The sequence below is a fragment of the Panulirus ornatus genome, chromosome 4 (assembly GCF_036320965.1).
Source record: "Panulirus ornatus isolate Po-2019 chromosome 4, ASM3632096v1, whole genome shotgun sequence".
Lineage (NCBI taxonomy): Eukaryota > Metazoa > Arthropoda > Malacostraca > Decapoda > Palinuridae > Panulirus > Panulirus ornatus.
In genome coordinates, this window is record NC_092227.1 from 3706471 (window position 1) to 3712470 (window position 6000).

General features: G+C 40.7%; 1 protein-coding gene across 8 annotated transcripts in view; it reads right to left on the bottom strand.

Annotated features, from left to right (window-relative positions):
* The window catches only part of LOC139765265 (uncharacterized), a 199266-nt gene extending 196646 nt beyond the window's left edge, over nucleotides 1-2620 (bottom strand). For 7 of the 8 annotated variants that reach the window (XM_071692683.1, XM_071692674.1, XM_071692665.1 and 4 more), the window contains exon 1: nucleotides 2408-2620. The gene's annotated coding sequence lies outside the window, so the exon portion shown is untranslated. The other variant, XM_071692629.1, reaches the window with a different exon arrangement.
* Between the last annotated feature and the right edge of the window lie 3380 nt (nucleotides 2621-6000).

The window sequence follows — 6000 nt, forward strand, 5'->3', positions numbered from 1 at the left end:
TAATCAACTCGTGTATAAAGAGAAGACTGTGTAATCTTAATTATCTTTAATAGCTTTGACAAAACATTACGAGTATGTGTTTACACACTTAGATATTAACAGACTACAGAAATCGACACAAGCCAATTAAGATTAAAAGAATAATCACATTTTAGCAATACACAATAAACTTGGACCAGTGCCTCAGACATGTCTTTATTTATGTAATTAACGTATAAATTATACATCTAAATTTTTCACGCCAAGTTAAACAATGGACTTTTATACCGACGGCTTCACGATTGCAATTATTATTCAATTTCTTTTCACTTACAGCAGCTAACCGACAGTAATCACACACACACACACACACACACACACACACACACACACACACACACACACACACCACAACACACATACACATTCTGGGTATACAAAGCTCCCATCATACAACACAAACAAACACTAGCAGCATTATTTTTTACCTCCGCGCTCGGGTACGCTTGACATTTTTTTTTTATGATAGGCTTGAGCAGATCTTGGCACTACCAATGAAAGCTGAAGGCAACGCCAGGCATAACTCGCAACGTAACGGCTTAAGAATCAAAAAGAATTAAAGAAGCAATGTATCTTTAAGATGATGAAGACATTAGACAGGTAATCAGCTTTCCCTCAGTCATTGCACAGACCACGCACCAGAGTTTGTACCATATCTGCTCTGATAATTTTGGTCTTAAAATGCTAGACCGCACGACTTTCACGACCGAATTCAGAAGGATTGAAATATATATAAACATAGGTATATATATGCTATTCTTCATCATCATTAAGACAATTATTCTGCCAAAGTCATACAAAATAAGATTATTAAATCGATCGATCATATTCGAATAAACAATTCTAATACATAACAGCATCATTAACGCACGCAAGCATAACGTCCTAATAAAACAGAAAAGCACATTTTACACACACACACACACACACACATATATATATATATATATATATATATATATATATATATATATATATATATATATATATTTCAACTTGAATAAAGAGTCCAGAATCATAGTCAGGTTCATAATGATCCTGACACGATCAAAAACAGTCATACCTTTAAAGACTTCCTTTCTCTGTGTCGTGGGTTTCTCCAGGTAAAAATTTCATAACTTAATATCCAAAGCAAATATAAGGCTTGGACCTGCAACACTTATCCAAAACATCCGCCTCAAGTCTTAAAATGTTACTTAATGTCAACACTTCAAACGCAAAACCTACAAGGTAAATTAAGCTTAACTGTAACTAGAGCTTTGATCATATATATGTATATATGTGATTTTGCTGGCAGGATGACGCAGTTGCCTCCACCGATTGCCGAGAAACACACTGAACCTGACCTCCTATTGACTGTCCTTGACCTCTCATGCCTCGACATTATTTTTAAAATTGCACATCCATGACGTTCGCGAGTTCCGAAATTTTCAATGGCTTTTAAATTTCAAGCTACACTAAAAAAAATTACGTCAACCGTACGGAAGAAAAATTGTGTACAACACGGGGACTCGGGCACTGCTAAAATGTGTGGCTTTACATATCTGGGATGATGACCGCAGAATAGTACAGGAAGTAACGGTAACAGCTGCCTAGACCGGATGAGCAGAATATGCATGTATTACAAACAAATGAGAAACTATGGCATTATACTATCACATATCATCTATTACCTGGCAAGCAGATAAGTGTTTACATGTAACACATTCGGTAACAACTGGGTTGTGAGATCCAAGGCAAAACTCCGTTACAACAAAAAATTTACTTACATGCAAAACTATAGAAGCATTACGTAAGCCAAGCAGGGAACCAGGCAGCAAGCGAAAGTGTGTCAGGAGAGCCAAGGAGATAGGGCCGTGAAAAAGAACAGTCTCCGGGCTCAAACAGAAGTGCAAGCATGCAATCACTAGCAGGAGCAGGAGTCTGAGTAGCACGCCCTCGACCTCCCCCACGCCGCGTGGACTCTCACACCTTGAACTAGGCTCCAATGAAGTTGGGGGAGGCGTTATGTAGCTACAGAGATTATAAAGGTAAAGCGAGGAGTGCGTATGTGCGTGTTGGGTGTGGGGGAGGAAGAGAGATGGCGTCGAAGAGAGCCCGGTTACTCTGACGGGACGAAGAGAGCGCCAAAAGAGAGTCGGCGGAGGATCTACTAGTTTGATAAGGTTCCCAACACTGCACCTCAACAGACACTATCTTCTTTTTTTACACATTCGCCGGGGAAGTTCCTCTGTGGTCATTCATGAATTGGGTAGTCTTAACTCTAGTGTTTCACACGAACGGGATAAATTCACTCATCAAAGGAAAAAGTAGGCAAACACAAGCAGTACAACAAGAGATCTGGTATAGTATTTTCTCGCTTACTCACTCAACATTGCTCCTCGACTAAGATCAGCTCTCGTAGATCGCTCCCTTTTCTATTAAAACTAGTCTACCTTTCAAAATGCACGATTATACACATCTTCAGGTCATTTTCATACATAATATTGCACTTTTTTCACTAGATTAGATAACCTTTGGGATTAATTGTTAAGAACGTCCAGAGGCACGGCGAGCAACCTCTCCCCTCTGAGTCCAAAGTGTTACTGGGGATGTGCGCGTGTCGGACGGTCGTCGGCACTACATGTCATGGGCTAGATGCCAAGTACTTTTCGCGAGTGATTTCTCTCTTCCTTTTTAACAAGCTTATGAAAGGTTCATTTCGTTCAAATTTTAAAAATACCCTCAGGTATAAATTCCTAAGCAACTTGAAGTATAAAGTACTACAAATTCTCAAAAACGTTTTTTTTCTACAAAAAGTAAAAATTCTCCATTAGACATTCTTATTGCGCCGACGTGCACATCAATCGTCACTTCAGCCTATTTTCCGTATATCTTTGTCATACATGTCAAGAGTACTTTACAAATTCCTTCCGTAACTGAATCTCCTTCGTTCGCCAAGAAGTCTGGGCGCGAAAGAGCGATTCTCCCGCAAAGTAAAAAAAGGCAGCAGATGGTGTATCAGCTCCCATAGAATGACGTAGGTGTGTGGCGTTGGGTCCAGTTTGGGTACAGTTTTAGGCTTAATGACGGTAGACTAATACTACGTCCTAGGCACGTGCTGAGGCCGACGGTAGGCCTATGCAGTTCCGCCGGTCGGTAACGCACACACAGCCTTGTTGCTAGGTTCACGGGGGATGAAGCCTATTTGTTTTGTTTTTCTGCGTGTTTCAAGGTCAGTGAGAGAGGCAAAGGGCAGCGAGCCTCCATTAATCGTAGACAGTGACGGTGGTCGCGGAAGAAGAGACTGTTTAGGGTACGTTTTCAGGCCTACGGTACACGAAGGATTTCCGGGCCATCGCGCTCAATGGTGGAGGGCGTATTTCTGGGATGCTATTTTTTTTGTTTCTCGTCTGTGCTGGGGATGGTTGGCTGGTGGGCTATTCATCAAGTACCGACGTTGATGCTGCGCCAAGGAAGGTAAATAATTACGTAATGTAAACCTCGGAATATGTGACGAGTGTGGATGACGTAAGGGTTAAAGTTAACACATAACATGGAAATTACGAGGTTCCCAGGGGAATTCAGTTCACTCACACTGTTGGATTTTAACACCGAGCATTTCCAGGCCACCGGCAGTTCTGTTGACAAAATAGGCATAAGAGGGATGTAACTAAAGAGAAAAGACCAGCTTATGGGGCGTTGCGGAAGATCCTTGATATAACTGGGTGGTGGGACGCTGGGGGCTTGGTTCTGGGGGGAGGGCCCAGGAGAGAGAGAGAGCGGCCGGCCAGTTGCCTAGCAATGTGGTATTGCCAACAGGCCGACTCAACAGTTATATTGTTGGTGTTATTGTACGCACAGGCCCCAATTATTTTTTGTGGATACTTCATGAAGATTTATGTTAACTACTATTTTCTTTATGTCGCATTACAATACTCATGGATGTATTGGGAGCTGCTGTATATCAATAAGTTTGTGTTTGTCTCTACATCTACACAAACCCACTACAGTAGAGCTACAAACACCAAGGGATAATGGAAATCAGCCGTGTTACTCGGCTTACACGAAGCCAGCCTCTCGGGCCTAGCCTACTGCTCGCATTAGAGGAACTGGCTGTATGCCCGCCACTTAGTATGTAACGACAGCTTTAAGATATTTGCTGAATTCTCTTCGTTTTCTGTGTCTTCCAGTCATCTTGCTGCTCTCTTGCATTATTTTCTTTGCCTCGTCTATACTTTCTTCGTTCGTGGTGTGTAGCTGACTGGAATTCCACTGGAGTTTGCTTTTTGAACGAAATATGAAATCTGCACCACATACGCATCTATTAGTGTAGTACGTGTTCGTTACACAATTGAATATAAATGCATTGTACATTTGACTTGTGTTGCGTATTCAGCTGTATTGTATTCAACTGTGATTCTGTAACAATATACATGTAAAGATGGCCTTCACTTAGAACATAGGAACACAAGCCTTGGTTGGGATACCAGTATAGCCACACCATAATAAGTTTTCGCTCGAGATTAAACCGCTTGTGGGCGTAGTCCTGTAACACCTCTCTCTCTCTCTCTCTCTCTCTCTCTCTCTCTCTCTCTCTCTCTCTCTCTCTCTCTCTCTTTAGTATAATGAATTTAGAGTTTTAATCTCGAAGGATATTTTGGTCAGATAATTATAGACCAGATGGCTTAGACTATCATTACTTTAGTCGATACATTTCTTTTCATATGAGAGTGACAGATATAGGAAGATTAAATGTCCCACGGTGATTCACTAATCAACGTCAAGGTTATTTAACCAGCAAATGGTGAATTCAAAAAGAAAAAGTAAGATCTGTCGAAAGAAAACAGTTACTCCATGGCTTAACTTTATTGTTTCCCAATATATTTAAGATTGGAACGACATGCAACTGTCTCTTATCTCTATACATAATGAGCCCGCTCTGTGAACCGGATTTCCAGTATCTTCATTCAACTATACGCTTATCTATCGATCTACACCCAATTTGTCGTTTATCTCTTCGTTGATCCATCTTCCTAACAATTTCTGATTAATCATCTCTTCAACTTGTAGTTAACCCTTGTGGCACGAAGAAACGACTTCAGGCATGATACTATGCCTAGCCAGCGTCGTGCTCCACAATCTTACCTCACATGAACTCAGGGTAGAATCGTTATGCTTCCGATATTAAATACATTTGTTGTTTACTTTTCAGGCTTAAGTATCCCCTCACGTCACAGCCTCTACAGAATTCATATCATCACACAAGAACTACTTTGAAAATCAGTGTATATTAGGGTGCATGACGAGCTGCATGTCAGTAACAGAAAAATATATAAAAATGAGGTAAAAAAAAATCTGGCAATAGGTAGCATCCGGGTGTTGCGTCCGCGAGAGAGTCACTGTTGCAATTGGGTGGGTAGAATCTCCCTAGACTTTACTGGTAGAAGTTGATGGTGCAATCTCTCACATGTATCAGTTTCTATCCCGTTTAGTATCATGCACAGGTCTTGTAGACTCGTATGTCACAGTGGTAGACCATCTCTACTTTGTTGAAATGTGCGGCCAGTCATCTTGCATAATGGTATAACAGGGTAAAATTAACCAGCTCTTTGACGAAAAAAAAACAAAAAAACTTAGGGTAGCCTCACTCCTCTGTAAATCTAAACTCTCAAAGAAGCTGTGTTACAGCAGAAATGAAAATGAGGTGAAAAGCCATGTTACAACAGTATAACTGTTATACTATGATTAGTAGAATTTACAAAAAATATCTGATATTTGCGAAGGGCTATGACCAACGAAAGTATCTAACATTACCAAGCATAGAATTATCCTTAATACTTGTACAGATGTCAAAACATATTTTTCGTTTGAGGTTGATGTACTTAACGACCCTGGGAAGCTGATACGCCTAAATCCCAAACATCAAAGAGACGGTATCTAATGCCATTCACCTCATCATTCACTGACTCTCGTGTATTC